Here is an 18,445-nt window from a genome sequence, read left to right as displayed (position 1 = left end):
CTCCCTAAAGGACAGGGGCCCCAATTCCCTTGGGGACTAGGACCCCATCTCCCCTGGGGACAGGGCCAACTTCTCCCCAGAGGACATAGACCTAATTTCCCTGTGAGGACAGGGACCCCATTTCCCATGGGGGCAGGGACCCCATCTCCCCTGGGGACAGGGCTCACTTCTCCCCAAAGGAAATGGACCTCATTTTCCTTGAGGACAGGGACCCCTTCCCACCTGAGGACAGTGACCCCTTCTCACCTGGGGACAGGGATCCCATATGCCCTGATAACAGGGCCCACTTCTCCCCAGAGGACAGGAAAACGATTTCCCTTGGGGGCAGGAACCCCTTCTCCCCTAAGGACAGGGGCTCCATCTCCCCTGGGGACAGGACCCACTTCTCCTCAGAGGACAGGAATCCCATTTCCCTTGGGGACAGGGACCCCTTCTCATGTGAGGACAGGGACTCTTTATAACTTGGGGACAGGAAACCCTTCTCAGGTGGGGACAGGGACCCCATCTCCCCTAAGGACAGGGACTCTATCTCCCCAGAGGATAGGAACCCCATTGCCCTTGAGGACAGGGACCCCATCTCACCTGGGGACAGGGCCCACTTCTCCTTAGAGGACAGGGACCCCATTTCCCTTAGGGACAGGGGCCCCTTCTCATCTGGGGACAGGCATCCTATCTCCCATGGGGACAGAGCCCCCTTCTCATCTGGGGGCAGGAACTCTATCTACCCTGGAGAAAAGAGCCCCATCTCCCCTGGGGACAGGATCCCATCCTGTCTAGGGACAGGAACCCCATCTCCCCTAGCAACGGGGACTCCATCTTACCTAGGGACCCCATCTTTCCCCAGGGACCAGGGACCAGGACCTCATCTCCCCTAAGAAAAGGAACCCCATCTACAGACAATGCTGGCTGGCAGGGCTGGGGTCAGCCACCCTAGGGTGCCAGGATGGAGGAGGGGGCAGAACACACAGAGGAAATCTGAATCCCCAGCCATTTGAGGGTGTACCAGCAGGGGTCACTGGACACCAGGGGGGAGGTACAGAAGTACCAGCATGGGGAGGTTGGAGGACAGACAGGGATCTAGCATTGCCAATGTGGGGTGGCTCGAGGATGGGGGGTACAGCAGTACCAGCGTGGGGTCACTGGAGATGGGGATGGGTACAGCAGTACCAGCAAGGTTTGCTCTTTCCCAGATCCCCTCGTTGGCTCTGCCAGGTTCTCCCATCCCCTCCCCTGATGGCTGCTGCTGGGGACCTGTCAGGATGGAGAGATGGAGAGTGGGAAATTGGCTGGTAAATGTGTAATTTACCAGCCCTCTAAATTGAGAGTCAGTGATCTGTATCAATCACTGACTCTGTTCATTCATAACTGTGGCGTATACTAATATACTATGCTTCAGTTTATGAATGAACAGGAATCTCTGTACAGAGCTATTCTTGTCCATTCATTCTATGTAGCTGAGGCTGCAAAGAAGGAGATTGGGAGCTTTGTCCTAAGTCTTCCTCTTTGTCTCAAAGGTGTAACATCATAGGTCTGTTTAGACCTCTGATATCTCACCAAAGTTCCCCAACGGGGCTCCTAAAAAAAATGTAAAAAATAATTTAAAAAACTGCTGATACCAGTGAAGGAACTACAGGGCTCACAAAGGTTGTACCTGTAACCAGGCCCTGGAGTTCCACCATCAGACTCAGAAGGAAGGGCCTCAGCTGGGGTTCGGGGAGGCCCTTCATGGTTTCTGGCACCGGGCCCTGAAGTCTCTAGTTACACCACTGCCTACAGCCCCCTCCTTGATCATATGCATAATATAGGAGGATGTGTCCAGTAATTAATAGAGATAACTGGGAACAACTGATAAAAATGCAGTAGAAGCACAGAGCACCATTTATATGCTTAGTAGAGCTCTAGAAGAAGCAACAGGTATTTATTTGGACTTATCCAACAGATATAATAAAACTCTTTCGAGTGTCAGGGTTATAAATTAGGGTTCGGGTGAAGCACGCAATTTTGTATTTGGGCAGGTCAGTAATTCCATACCCAAATGTGATCTAGGCACATCATTGTTAGCATCAAATACATACTAACAGCCAAAATTAGTGGTGCTGAAATATCATGTGCTAAAAGTGATGCTCTAATGGTTCCACACCAACATCATGTCAGCTTGTAGCTGGCTACAGACAAAAAGCTTTGCAGAATGTTGCCCTCATGTGCAGTATCAATCCTTTCCAACACTCACAGGCACTCATTATGGACCTTTGTTAAACCCTACATGGCCAGATAGTCACATCTATTAGTGATATCTATTGAATTGCTTGCAGCTATCAAGTACTGTATGACCATCAAGGTTCAAATTCTAACACAGCATATATGAATCAGCTGGATGAATATGATTACCTACCTACCTTTGACTTTTCCTTTATACATTCCTCTGTACTAATCAAAAATATAGCAAAAAGTGAATGTTGTTATAGGGTGACATTGATTTGTGTATCAGTGCCAATATCACACTTGTCAAGATTAGAAATGTGTCAACACAGGATATTTCTAAAGGAAAGGTTCACTTCTGCATACTCTATATATTTCCAGTGTAAACAACAAATAAGGCAATCCACTTTTTATTCTTTCTCTTCTTAGTTTTGATTGACAGGGCAGGGATGGTTTAAAATGTCCTTTACGAAATATATGTTTTATTTCAATTGAACAGCAATGGTTGCTGTGTCATTCTCATGGCACAAAACAAACAAGCTACGCTTCAAACAAAAGACAACAGTGTATTGTGACAGTGCATCATTAGAGGAAAAATGCATGGCATCAATGTAACGTTACGTGGAAAGGGTACATATTCAACTAATAAGGACTTGCAAACTCTAAACTTTCACCTTTCTGCCCCTGGGGTTCTATTTAAAGACATGACTGTTGTGTGCCTATATATCTAATTTTTGTTTATTTGTCAGCTGAGATTTGAGAGTCACTTATGATCTGTTTCAAAGAGCATGGTGCAGGCTCGACAGCAATTACTGAAAGTCTGCAAAACATTTTGGTTTTACTGCCTTGGAAGTGAAATGTTTTGCAATAATATTGATTCAGACATAATACAGCATGTATGAGACTCAGAAAATAATGTTACCAAAAAAGTAAGTGTCAGTTTATAAAGAAAGGAAGGCATTTATTTACACTAAAATGTGTACGGAACACTTAATCTGTATACAAAGATGAGCAAAATAGGATGTTATTGTACTTTTAGAGTGATAAAACACTCACTTGTACAAGCCCAACTCCTGGATATTAGCAAGGTCATCATTTTAGCATTAAAGTGGTTGTAAACCCTTACAAACTACTTTGACCTACAGGTAAGCCTAGATTAAGCCTTACCTATAGGTCAAAGAAATGTCTCCTATACCTTATAGATTTATATGAAAATTAAAGGGGAACCCTGCACCAAATTTAAATAAAATAGCATAATTGCCCCCCCCCAAAAATGCATACCGGACCCTGCACCAAAATGAAAAGAAAAGGCATGGGGTCCCCCCAAAATCCATACCAGGCCACCCTTATCTGAGCATGCAACCTGCCAGGCTGCAGGAAAAGAGGGGGGGCGAAAGAGCGCCCCCCTAATGAACCATACCAGTCCACATGCTCTCAACATGGGGAGGGGGCTTTGGGGTAGCCCCCAAAGCACCTTGACCCCATGTTGATGGGGACAAGGGCCTCATCCCCACAACCCTTGCCCAGATTAACAAGGCGAGCCCCAGATACCGCCCCCCGTGTTTCAAATGACAATTTTTTCTTTTGAAATGTCATTTTGCTGGGGTACTGTTCTAAACATAGGAAAAATGCAATACTTTACAGGCATACTATAGACACCCCCAGGCACAATATTTAAAGGAATATTTAATTTTTATTGTTTCACTTTAAGCATTAAAAAAATCACTGCTCCCGAAAAAACATCTGTTTAAAAAAAAAGAATTGCATTGATACATGTAGCTTGGGACAGGTCCTCACACACTTTTTATGACAATAACTTACATATAAGCCTTTAAAATGAGCACGTTTGATTTTTCATGTTGGTGTCCCATAGACTTCAACGGTGCTCTGACAGCTTTTGAATTAGCTGCGAACACTGTATACTGTTCGCTGTTCAGCGAACACCAGATGTTCGACTCAAACTTATGCTCGACTCGAACATCAGGCTCATCCCTATTCGTGAGTGTACAGCTTGTATAACAGTGTGAATTTGCTGTCTCTTTAAAATAACTCAACACACCAGCCATTAATGTCTAAAACGCCGGAAACAAAAGTGAGTATGTCCAAATTATGGTATGGACCAAATTAGCCATTTTCTCTCCCCAGTGTCATGTGACTTGTTAGTGTTACAAGGTCTCAGGTGTGAATGGGGAGCAGGTGTGTAAAATTTGGTGTTATCGCTCTCACTCTCTCATACTGCTCACTGGAAGTTCAACATATCACCTCATGGCAAAGAACTCTCTGAGGATCTAAAAAAACAATTTCCTTTTCATAAAGATGGCCTAGGCTATAAGAACATTGACAAGACCCTGAAACTGAGCTGCACCACTGTGGCCAAGACCATACAGCAGTCTAAAGTGGTTGTAAACCCTTACAAACCACTTTGACCTACAGGTAAGCCTAGATTAAGGCTTACCTGTAGGTCCAAGAAATATCTCCTAAAACGTGTAGGTTTAGGAGATATTTCTTGGACCTACAGGTAAGCCTTAATCTAGGCTTACCTATAGGTCAAAGTGGTCTGTAAGTCTTTACAACCACTTTAACTGACAATTGCACGGCCGTGCGACACTGTACCCAAACAAAATTTACTAGCAATTTTTTTTTTAACAATTTTTTTACTTTCTCCTATACTACATATCCCATATATATATTTGCCGAAAGACAGGCACTGCTGTCTGCGGCGCATGCGCACCGCTGTCAACGGCGATATTCCGCGAGTGGCGGGTCCCGTGCGCATGCGTGGGAGTGACGCCATCGCGGCTTCGTCAAATGACAGCTGCGGAGCAGCGAGACCCACCGAGAAGATGGATGCTCCGGACTACAGAGGATAGTGGTGACTTCGTTGACTATGCGATGCATAGTAGTCCATTATGCTTTACCTTTGCAGGGAATCAAAGAGGAAGTAAACTCATCAGGGTTTACTTCCTCTTTAACAGGACAGGTTGCACTTAGAACAGGCCTCACCATGGTCAACCAAAGAAGTTCAATGCACTTGCTCATTGTCATATCCAGAGGTTTCTTTAGGAAATAAACATATGAGTGTTGCAAGCATTGCTGCTGAGGTTGAAGGGATGAGGGGTCAGCCTTTCAATGCTCAGACCATACACCGCACACTGCATCAAATTGGTCTGCATAGCTGTCGTCCCAGAAGGAAGCCTCTTCTAAAGATGATGCACAAGAAAGCCTGCAAATGGTTGGCTGAAGACAAGCAGACGAAGGACATGGATTACTGGAACCATGTCCTGTGGTCTGATGAGACCATGATAAACGTATTTGGTTCAGATGGTGTCAAGCGTGTGTGGTGGCAACCAAGTGAGGACTCAGAGTACAAAGACAAGTGTGTCTTGCCTACAGTCAAGCATGGTGGTGGGAGTGTCATGGTCTGGGGCTGCATGAGTGCTTCTGGCACTGGGGAGCTACAGTTCATTGAGGGAACCATGAATGCAAACATGTACTGTAAAATCCGGATGCGGAGCATGATCCCCTCCCTTCAGAGACTGGGCCGCAGGGCAGTATTCCAACATAACGACCCTATACACACCTCCAAGATGACCACTGACTTGTTAAAGAAGCTGAGGGTAAAGGTGATGGACTGGCCAAGCATGTCTCCAGACCTAAACTCTATTGAGCATCTGTGGGACATCCTGAAATGGAAGGTGGAGGAGCTCAAGGTCTCTACCATCCACCAACTCTGTGATGTCGTCATGGGGGAGTGGAAGAGGACTCCAGTTTAAACCTGTGAAGCTCTGGTGAACTCCACGCCCAAGAGGGTTAAGGCAGTGCTGGAAAATGATGGTGGCCACACAAAATATTGACACTTTGGGCCCAATTTGGACATTTTCACTTAGGGGTGTACTCACTTTTGTTGCCAGCGGTTTAGACATTAATGGTTGTGTGCAAATTTACACTGTTATACAAGCTGTACATTCTCTACTTTACATTGTAGCAAAGTGTAATTTCCTCAGTGTTGTCACATGAAAAGATATAATAAAAATTTTACAAAAATGTGATGGGTGTACTCACTTTAAACATTTTATTGATCATACATCCATGACAATGGTGTCTACGGGTTGAGTTAAGAGTAAAGATCCATGTCTCCCAATGTCACACAGCTCTTCACTACTCCAAAAAAAAATCTTCTCTCTGTAGGGGTCTCTGTGCCCATGTGAATGATTCCTTACAGAACACCTGCTATTTGCTTACATCAAAAAGCCAGTGGGCTGGCAAGATTCTATTTTATTGGAAAGCACTAGGTAAAAAAATAAGATTTCAGTGTCTCTCTTGAGAAATTTGAAGACCAATTTCTCCACAGTGCTCATCTAATGAATAAGAGCTTGTGTTAACGTTATCTACTGCTTGTGCAGAATTTGTAAATACTTTAGAGTGCATAGTCAGGACACAGGTTCACTTTAACAACTTGCTGACCAGCTCACATAGATATACTGCGGTAGGTCCGCTCTTCTGCACATACCTATAGGTCGGTCCGTGCAAGGAGGATAGCAGGCGATTTCTCGATGTCTGCCGGCGACCCACGATCGCTGTCATGTCCCAGAGAGCCCATCCCTCCTATGGTTAGAACACACCCCAAGAACACAATTAACCCCTTGATCTCCCCCTATTGTTAACCCCTTCCCCACCAGTGTCATTTTTACATAGATCAGTGCATTTTTATAGCACTGATCAATGTAATAATGTCACTGGTCCCCAAAAAGTGTAATTTGGGGTCAGATTTGCCTGCCAGTGTCGCAGTCCTGCTAAAAAATCACAGACTGCCGCCATTACTAGATTAGTAAAAACAATAAAAAATAAATAAAAGTCCCCAAATCTATCCAGTAGTTTGTAGATGCGCAAATCAATCAATATATGCCTATTGCATTTTTTTTACCAAAAAAATGTAGAAGAATATATATCAGCTCAAACTGATGAATACATTTGTTTTTTTATATATTTTTTGGGATATGTAGTATAGGAGAAAGTAAAAAAATAGTTAAAAAAAAATTGTTAGTATTTTTTTGTTTATAGCGCAACAAATAAAAACCGTAGAGGTGATCAAATACCACCAAAAGAAAGCTCTATTTGTGGGTAAAAAAAGGACGTAAATTTTGTTTGGGTACAGTGTCGCACGACCATGCAATTGTCAGTTAAGGTGGTTGTAAAGACTTACAGACCACTTTGACCTATAGGTAAGCCTAGATTAAGGCTTACCTGTAGGTCCAAGAAATATCTCCTGGGGGCGTGTCCGATAGTGGGCGGCTCCGGACGTTTCCATGGGGAGCTCCGGACCTCCACGGCGAATCCACCGCCATCGCAGGGCTGCATAGGGAAATCAACCCCCACAACGAGCTTGTATAGTCCCCTGAGACCCCTGGGGGCATATTCGGCCGAAATTACCACGGATTGCGGGCAGCGCACGGCTGGATCGGACTCTCAGCCTTCCGCGGCCGCCGCCATCTTGCTACACCCGGGCCGCCGCCATCTTGCGGCCTAGAAGCCTACCGGAGCCGACAGCGCGGAGACAGAGGTAGGGGTCCCTTCCCTAACCCCCGGTGTGAGAGCGGAGGGCAGTGCAGCGCGCCCTGAAGGCCTCGCTGGGGCCCGGAAACGCGGCGGTCCGCTCGGGCCTAGCGCGGCCTAGCGCTGCCTAGTCCGGCCTACACATCCCCACAGTTTCCTGGGGCGGCGGCCCCACCGGCTGACACCGTGGCCGTTTTGGCCTTCTAGGGGGACACAGATCTCTTTCCCTCCCCACTCCTGCCCACTCAGTCCCCTGGGCCCTGACCCCTGTCTGGACAGTACTCACAACCCGTGACTGAGGGGGTGGGTGGGTCTGGGCCTGTGACACTGCACGCTGTGGTTTCTACGGACCCCCGCATATGCAGCTGCGCCCCCCTCCAATGACTGGATGATGGTGGGGTGAAGTTGAACCCCGGCGGAGCCCCCGGCCTGACCCGGACCATACAGGCCACGATACAACTTTACCGGATGTGACCTCGGCATGCAAACCCCCAAACGCTACGGGACACGATCAGCGACCCGCGAGACACACAGTCGACCCTCACAACCCGATATCCAGCGATTCTTCAGAGGGAGCCCGTGCACTTTCCCGGCTGCCACCGCCACCACTCCTCGGAGGTCCCACACGGAAACAGTCCCCCACGGGACTGTGACACAGACCGCTCACACAGCACCCACCTCAAAACCCCTATCAGGAGCTCCAACCACGGTGCATCCTGAGATGGCTGGCTCTACCGCAAACCAGCGAAACCTGGACGATGACCTCCGCAGAATGCTGCGAGCCCTGCCTACAAGGGCGGACATTGAGGCACTCCCCACGAGAGCAGATATTGAAACCCTAATCATGCGGATAGAAGAAGCACATAACAGGGACATACAAGAGGTGAGAACAGAGCTGCACGCAATAGAAGACCGGGTCACCTCCGGGGAAACCCAGATCACTTCGCTGGAAACTAGGGTGCAAGCTCTGAAACACACGCAGGCCTCCCATGCAGCGGTGACGCAGGAGATGCAGCTCCATTTAGAGGAAATGGAAGACCGCAGTCGCCGCAACAACTTGCGGCTGCGGGGTCTCCCGGAGGCTACAGGTCAGGAGGATTTGGCAGAGACTGTTACCGCAATTTTTCACAGGCTTCTGGGTGACCCGCCACCCTCTCTGGAAATCGACCGGGTCCACCGGGCGCTGGGTCCCAGATCTACCGACCCAGCAAGGCCCCGTGATGTTCTGTGCCGCCTCCACAGATATGCACAAAAGGAAGTAATCCTGAAGAAGGCATGGGATCATGGGGTCATTGACTTTGATGGTGCACAGATCCAGATACTCCCGGACCTATCCAGGGCGACACTACAGCGCCGTGCCATGCTGAAACCGGCCCTTGAAGTTGCGAGACGCCACGGTTGCACATACAGATGGGGCTACCCCCTAACAGTCATCTTTCGCATGGATAGCGGCTCCTTCACACTACGCACACCAGCAGATCTCCCTGCCCTCTTTGCTTTCCTGGGGGCGGAACCGGTCCCGGTCCCGAATTGGCTGATGAAGATCCAACGTCCGGCGGGCCACTTGGGTCCCGCGTCGGAGGGGCCTGCCCCGCCAGCTCACTCCAGGAGGTCCCGTGGTCGCTCCCGCACCCTGTCCACATATGCTGATGGAACCCGCGAGACATGAGTACACCTTATGACACTTTGTATGTTGTTCTGCACTGGTTGACTTTTTACACCCCCATCAGTATTACTCTCCCGTGTCTTGCCATCCCCCCTCTCATGGTTTTTGCCCCCGCCACACGGCCACCACAGCTGCTGGAGACATTTCTGGGAGGCGTGGAGAGATGCTGAGCCCTGGTGGCCTTGGATGTTTATATATGTTTGCCCACTCCTGTGGGAGTGGAGAGGCCTCCCGTGCAACACTTTGGAGAGACACTGTTGACCCCTCGCTCGTATAGCTTGACCTCAGGACCCCGCTTGGCCCGTGTGCCTGGCCATATCGGCTGCTATCCCTCTGAGGACTCCCGGAGTAGGGTGACATTTCAGAACAAGTGAGGGGGTCGGGGGGGGGGGGGTGGCTGTGGCTGACATCATACAGCAGCCGGGTGGGGATGGAGGGGATGATGTTGGCCCTGACTGTTGGGTGGGGGGGCCCTCTGTTTCCTTCCCCTTCTCCGCTCCCCCACACCCTTCCTCCTCCCCCCCTCCGGGTCTTGCCCCTTTGGGGATCTGTGGTTGCCAAGGGGCGGGGGAGGTTGTGCCACATTGACGGATGAGGGGCATTGCTGGATTAGGGCTGTCTTATGGGTTTCTATGTTTTGCATTTATTTGTATGCCATGTTTACAACCAGTGTAGTTTCTTAGTAGATATTGTACGCAATGTTATTACTAGCCTAGTTCTGTGGTTTGTTTAGTTTTCATGACTCAGGGGATGTTTCTTGCCTTATGCCCAAAACAGCCGTGCCCATACGGGCATTATTTAACTATACACATACAACCTTGGCCTGGGGTCCCGGGGGGTCGGGGGTACCGCCCGCTGGCCCGCTCTGTACACTCCCCCACATAGGTCGACGCCTTCCATCCGGGGTCACCCGGTGGGCGTTATAGCAGCTAGTAGCTGCATTTTAGTTGTCCAACTCCGTTGGACAGAGCTGACTGGGAGTCCTCTCCCTCTCGGCCACACCCTTAACATTTCTTTACCCCTCTACCCTATCGATACTGCTATCTATCACCTCAACCCTCTACCCACACGTCTTGTATCTTCTTTTCTTACCCTTCCCGCTTCTACTACCCCTACCCAATCATGGATGTGCTTAACATTGTCACCCTTAATGCAAAGGGACTGAACGTCCCTGAGAAGAGACGCATGTTGTTGAACGACATGAAACGACAACACGTGGATATAGTCTTGTTACAAGAAACTCACTTTAGGGAAAACAAGTTCCCTATCTTGAAAAACAGATACTACCCGACAGTCTACCACTCTACATACACGGAGGCCAAATCTAGAGGAGTCTCCATTCAAATAGCGGCCAGAGTGCTGTGGACTCTGTTGGACCTAAAATCAGACCCAGGGGGGAGGTTTTTATTCCTTAAAGGCCTAGTAGGCGGTGTGAAGGTTACCATTGCTAGCTTCTACGCCCCCAACAGTAGACAAGACCTGTTTGTGAAGAGACACTTAAACCTACTCCTAAAATTTTCGGAAGGCCAACTAATCATAGGTGGTGATCTAAACGTTCCACTGATACCCGCGGAGGATACCTCCACGGGGCGGTCCTCCTTCCCTCGGGGAATGAGGAGAGCTACCCACGCAGCCTTACATGCCGCGCAACTGGTTGATGTGTGGCGTCTCCTCCACCCCGGGGAACGGGATTACACCTTTTTCTCTAGACCGCACCAAGGGTACTCCCGTATCGACTATTTTTTGATGCCACACAACCAGCTTCAGGCAGTCAAAGGATCCACTATAGGTTCTATTACGTGGTCTGACCATGCCCCAGTTACTCTACAATATGCTTTGACAGACTTTTACAAGGGACAGAAAAAAACATGGAGACTCAATGAGAGCCTCCTCCAGGACGCCACAGTGCTGTCAGAAGTGACGTCAGAAATCTCTCATTATTTCCACGCTAACAGTACGGGGGAATGTGATGCAGGTCTGGTTTGGGAGGCGCACAAGGCGGTGATCCGCGGAATACTAATTAAACACGGCGCACGACTTAAAAGACAGCGAACTGCCCAACTGACTGAGTTGTTCAGTAAACTTCAAAATTTGGAAGCTAAACGTAAACGGACACCGAATACTCCTTTGGGTGCTGAGCTTGATACGATACGTTCCCAGATAAACGACCTTCTCTTTTTTAAAGCTAAGGCGGCTCTCCAGATCTCCCGTAAAAGAATTTACGAATCGGGCAATAAATGTGGTAGGTTACTCGCGCAATCTTTGAAAACCCAACGGGCGGCGTCTTATATTCCATTTGTCCTATCCTCCCAGGGGACGCGGGAGACGCTACCCCAACATATTACCAATACATTCAAGTCTTTCTACGAGTCTTTCTACAACTTGCACAATACCCGACCCTCCCCAGTACAAATAGCTGACTATATAGCCTCCTCCAACATGCCCACCCTGTCGACGGAAATACGGGACGTCTTGGAGGAACCTATAACACTGTCCGAAATCCAACAGGCAATTAATAACACCAAGAGAGGGAAGGCCCCGGGCCCGGACGGCCTAACACTACAATATTACAAGACCTTACTCCCATCCCTTGGACATCATCTGCTACACCTTTTCAATGACCTTACTAAGGGGAGCACGCTCCATGAGGCCACATTACAGGCACATATAGCAGTGATCCCTAAAGAAGGAAAGGACCCATCCCTATGCGGGAGCTATCGCCCAATCTCTCTTTTGAACACGGATCTTAAACTATTTACTAAGATCATAGCCATGAGGCTACAATCATACATCCCCGATCTGATACACCTTGACCAGGTAGGCTTCGTACCCACCAGAGAGGCTAGAGACAACACCACTAAAGTCTTGAACCTGCTGTATACTGCTAACATGGAGAACAAGCCAAGTGTCTTTCTCAGCACGGACGCTGAGAAAGCCTTTGACAGGGTTAGCTGGGATTTTATGTCTGCCACACTACGCCACATAGGATTGGGCAACACCATGTTAGGGTGGATCCAGGCCATATATACCACACCATCAGCCAGGGTTAGGGCCAATGGGGTGCTGTCCGAACCTTTCCGGATCACGAACGGGACGCGATAGGGATGCCCGCTTTCACCTCTCTTATTCGCGCTCTCCCTCGAACCGTTCCTCTGCCACATTAGATCAAATCCGAACATAACGGGCATCGCGGTTAAACACACCCAACACAAAGTATCGGCCTACGCGGACGACCTGTTGTTCTCAATCTCCAACCCAGTGGTATCCCTTCCAAATTTGATGCGAGAATTCGAAACGTACGGGACGCTCTCAAATTTAAAAATTAATTTCGCCAAGTCTGAGGCAATGGGAGTGGGGATACCGGCGACGCAGCTTACCCACCTCCAAGCTAGCTTTACCCTGAAGTGGACGAACACGGCTCTGAAGTACCTCGGTACGTATATCCCGCATACACTCTCGAAACTGTATGAGTATAACTTCCCTCCGCTACTGTTGGAAATAAAATCACTTTTGTCCAAATGGCAGTCGGGTATGCACTCCTGGATGGGACGTTGTAACATCTTAAAGATGTCCGTCCTCCCGAAAATTCTCTACCTGATGCAGGCCCTACCTATCCATATACCTTCCGCCTTCCTTAAAAGGGTTCGATCTGCATTCACGGAATTCGTATGGGCGAAAAAAAGACCTAGACTCGCTCACAAACTCTTGGTGCTCCCCAAATTACGTGGCGGTTTAGCCCTACCAAATATTCGAGCCTACTATCAGGCGGTTCATCTGGGGAGGCTCATAGATTGGTGCCGCCATCAGGACACCAAGCTGTGGGCCCAGCTGGAACAGGCACAAAGTGTGATTCCACTCCGGAGGATGCCATGGTGCTACTCAGATTTGCCGGGTGTGATCAAACGCCACCCACTGATTGGTAACTCGGCGAAGGTCTGCGCTCGGATAGTTTCGCAAACGCCCCTTTCCTCCCCAAACTCGCCCCTGTACCCCATCATAGGCAACCCATTATTTACACCAGGTCTTTACGATGGGAGTCTTCGGAACTTGGGGGAGGCGGGACTACATCAAGCATCCCACTTTAGTGCAGGGGGGGCGCTGGAAAACGACGGCGGAGTTACTAGACCCTGCGGGCCCGTTCCGACTAGACTTCCTGAGGACGCTCCAACTCACACATTTCCTCTCTACGATCCCACCCCCTCGGGGAGACGCCCAGACGCTCACGGCCCTGGAGGTGCTCTGCACTGACACGGGTGTCCTGTCGCACACACTCTCACTGACTTCTAGTCTTCTAAACTCTCCCTCAGCAGACTTTCTTCCTCCGGGCCTACTTAAATGGGAGAAGGAGTTAGATTGCCAATTCAACAGCACCAAGAGACAGCGTATACTCAGATTTACCCACAAATCTTCGATCTGTGCCAATATCCAAGAAACAAATTACAAAATTATCTCACGTTGGTATAGGACCCCTTCATTACTCCATCAGCTCTACCCGAATACATCAGACCTGTGTTGGCGATGCCTCACAGACAAAGAGACTCTGCTGCATACCTTTTGGTCCTGCCCGAAACTCGCACACTTTTGGAAAGTGGTGCGGGAGACAATTCAACAATTCATGGCCCTGCCTCTCACAGACGACCCAGCTCTTTATCTCTTGCATGCCTCCGACGTACCCGACAGGAAATACCAGAAATCGGTGATCCGCCACCTACTTGATGCGGCTAAAGCCTGCATACCACTCCATTAGAAATCGCCCCTCCCGCCGACCATTGACCTCTGGCTGCGTAAAGTGGAGGACATTAGGAAAATGGAGGATCTTATCCTCACAGCGCAAAATAGAGAGGAGACTTTCACTAAAACCTGGCAAGGTTGGACTGCGTTCATATACTCGGCTGAGGGCCAGGCCCTGAGACGGGTGGACACAGATGGGTGATACTGTATGCAGCACCCAAGATCCGCTGAGCCTGGGGGCCATGGAGATGGGCCCCACATCCGTAATTCAGTATGGTCATATGCGCACTCCATGATTGGGTAGCACACCTTGCTCCCCCCCTTCTTACATTCCCTCCCCCCTTTATACCCCATACTCGATTTACCCCCTTGTCTTCTCTTCGCCCCTCTGTCCTTCCCTCCCCAATGCTTCACCTATCCCCCCCCCCCTTACACTGGCAGTGGTATCGATAGGGATACCTAGTTAGTTAAAAAGAAACTGGGAAGTGGGACCACAGGACGACGTGAAATCCCGAATCCACATACTGCTGTTTATCTTCTTGGCGATAATGCCAACAGATTTTTGATGTTGTACTTCTGATATTGTCTCGCTATCTGTAAACTATGTGGAAAGTTTGTAATCTGTTGGTCTGTGTGGACCCATTTCCTGATATAAATAAAAAAAAAAAAATAAAAAAAAAAAAATATCTCCTAAACCTACACGGTTTAGGAGATATTTGTAAATATCTGTAGACAGCGGCGTGCAGGCGCACTAAGCATGCCACTGCTAATGGCAATCCTGGCGTTAGTGGTAGGGGTGACGTCATCGCAGCTCCGGCCAGACACAGTTACTCCAGGTATCATGGCTGCATTGGAGGAGGATGACGAGGGTCGCTTCGGGGGCTTTCATCTCAGGTAAGTTATTCATAATGAGCTAGTATTCTATGCATACTAGCTCATTATGCCTTTGCCTTGCAGGGTCTACTTTTATTTTCATGTTTAGTAAGGCTTTACTTCTTCTTTAAAGCGATGCAGTGCTGTATCCCAAAAAAACAGCGGTCATTAAGGGGGCAAATCCTTCCAGGGCTGAAGTGACAAAAGGTATATTTCTTTGCAATTTCACACTGATAGTGTATATTGGGACAAGTCAGGAATGTGTTTTGCAAGCCTAATCAGTTTGCTTATTGATGTTTTAAATTAGGATAAAATCTATAATAGGAAAAGTGCCCACCTCATATCCAGACAGTTTCACCAATCAGGTGGCTCTAGCAGGTGAAAAAGCTTTTTACATTGTTGACACAATATTCATGCATTAATTTGAAAAAGCACATTACTGTTCTCTTTGAATACCAAATCATGTGCAAATGCTTTTAACAGAATTGGATTTCTGATTTTAATGTTCACATCATTTTTAGAGTGAATATTCTCTATTCCTTAAGTAAATCTGCCTGAATGCATAACTGACCAATGTCCATTCCGTGTCCTGCGGCTGGTCCAGTTAGCAGCAGCAGTGGAGTAGCCTAAAGCAGAAGCTGACATAGTAGTAGAAATGCCAGCTTTCTAAAAAGATCATCTAATGATCGGCAAAGATCTTCAGCTTACAATGTAGTTCCTGATTAAGAAAAAGTTAAATGAGCTGTATGTGCTGTAGTATAACACACTTTCTTATTGATATGGAATTTATACTGTGTGGTAAGGTTAACACAGTCATCTGGGTAGAAGTGGTCTCTAGTCTCTGCCATGGACTGATTAGCAGATTTAACTGTGAGCCTCCAAGTTGACATTTGTACAACCATCACAGATTAAAAACTGGGCAGTTGCTGTGTAATGAGAAAGCACACAGTTTAAACTTCTGCCAACATCATAATGCCATGTGGCTCTTGACTACACTCACCTTTTTTGAACACGCTTATAAGCAGCCATTGTCAAGTACCTTTAAAAAAATCCTCCTCTCATTTTTAGCTGATGTTGTCAACAGTGTGTACAAATGGACTAAAGGAGGACTGTAATATGACAGCCATAGTGACTATTCATTTATTTATGTGATAAAGAAGATAATGGGATTTTTATATACAGCTTACCTGTAAAAAACTTTTCTTGAGAGTACATCACGGGACACAGGAGCTTCATTACATAGTGGGTTATATAGGCACCTCTGGTGATTGGACACTGGTTGACCCCAATTAAGGAGAATTCCTCCCCTATATAACCCCTCCCATCTGGGAGGCACCTCAGTTTTGTAGCAAAGCAATAAGAAACCACATAAAACCCAAGAGGGGCGGGAGCCCTGTGTCCCGTGATGTACTCTCAAGAAAAGGATTTTACAGGTAAGCTGTATATAAAAATCCCATTTTCTTGATCATACATCACGGGACACAGGAGCTTCATTACATAGTGGGATGTCCCATAGCAATGCTCAGTTTGAGGGGAGGGAGACACAGATCATAAATATAGGCCGCCAGGGACCGGAGGACCTAAACTGCAGCCTGCAGTACACTGCGCCCGAAGGCGATATCCTCTTGCCCTCTGACATCCACCTGATAGAATCTGGTGAATGTGTGGACTGATGACCAAGTCGCAGCCTTACAGATCTGAGCCAGGGAGGCCTGGTGATGCACTGCCCAAGAAGCACTAACAGCCCTAGTAGAGTGCGCTTTCACCCGAAAAGGAGGAATCTTCCCCTTTAAACCATAGGCCTGAGAGATAACTTGCCTGATCCATCTTGAGAGAGTGGATTTTGACGCCGCCTGGCCCTTTCTAGCGCCTTCCGGCAGAATAAATAAACAATCAGTTTTTCTTATCTGAGTAGTTGCTTGAAGATAAATACTGATTGCTCTAACCACATCTAAAGTGTGTAAAGATTCTTCTTCTGTGGATTGAGGGTCCGGAAAAAAGGATGGTAGGACTACATCCTGATTCAAATGGAAACCCGAAACCACCTTAGGCAGAAAGGACCTGTTGGGACGCATGACCACCCGGTCCTTATGGATAATTAAATACGGCTCCTTACTGGAAAGAGCTGCCAACTCTGATACTCTTCTAGCCGTAGATATGGCTACTAAGAAGACCAGCTTTTTAGTCAGGAGAAGCCAGGTGTAAAGGTTCAAATGGTTGCCCCTGTAAGGCCGAGAGAACCAAATTCAGATCCCATGGACATACCAGAGGTTTAACTGGCGGTTTTGTCCGCATAGCCCCCTGGATAAAAGCCCGTACTAGGGAATGTGATGCAAGCGGTTTTTGAAAAAATACCGACAGGGCCGAAATCTGCACTTTGATAGTGCTTATGGCCAAATTCATTTCCAGGCCTGACTGGAGAAAGGCCAAGATTCTGTTAATGACATACTTTCTAGGATGCCATTTCCTGAGTTCACACCAGGAAACATATGTCCTCCAGATCTTGTAATAAACAAGTCTGGAGGCCGGCTTTCTGGCATTGACCAGAGTAGAAAGGACTGGCCCCGAAAGGCCACGGTCTCTCAGAATGTGGGTCTCAGCAGCCAGACCGTCAAATTCAGACTGCGTAAAGCAGGATGGTAGATCGGACCCTGTGAGAGCAGATCTGGCCAGAGAGGGAGGGTCCATGGCCTGCCTACTGCCAACTTCATGATTTCTGCATACCATGGTCGCCTGGGCCAAGCCGAGGCCACAAAAAGGACCGACTTTGTCTCCCTCTTGACCCTTCCCAGGAACCGCGACAGAAGCGGGCTCGGGGGGAAGGCATAGATCAGATTGTACTGATCCCAGGGAACTGTCAGAGCATCTGACCCCTGAGCAAGTGCATCTCTTGTCCTTGACACAAACTTGTCCAGCTTCCTGTTGAACCTGGAAGCAAACAGATCTACGTCTGGAGTACCCCACTTGTGACATATGTTCTGAAACACGTCGGGGTGCAGAGCCCATTCTCCTGGGCACAACTGCTGGCGGCTGAGAAAATCCGCCTGCCAATTCTCCACTCCTGGGATGAAGACTGCAGAAAGACACGGAACATGCTTTTCTGCCCAGAGAAGTATGCGATTCACCTCTTTTTGGGCCACCAGACTTCTGGTACCGCCCTAGTGATTGATATAAGCCACTGCGGTGGCATTGTCGGACTGAACCCGAACTGGGAAACCTCGCAGTCTGTAAGACCACTCCATGAGTGCCATGTAAACTGCCCGGATCTCTAAGATATTTATGGGCAGTAGATTCTCGGTCGCAGACCATTTCCCCTGCGAGCATGTTTCCTCCAATACAGCTCCCCAGCCTGTCAGGCTGGCATCTGTTGTGATAATCTTCCATGAGAGAGGAAGAAAGGTTTTGCCCTTCAGCAAATTCTTG

Source organism: Lithobates pipiens, unplaced genomic scaffold (assembly GCF_037356315.1).
Source record: "Lithobates pipiens isolate NorthernLeopardFrog02 unplaced genomic scaffold, aLitPip1_a1.2 Scaffold_19, whole genome shotgun sequence".
Classification (NCBI taxonomy): Eukaryota; Metazoa; Chordata; class Amphibia; order Anura; family Ranidae; genus Lithobates; species Lithobates pipiens.
The sequence above is the reverse complement of the archived record's forward strand: the minus strand, read 5'-3'. Positions refer to the sequence as shown.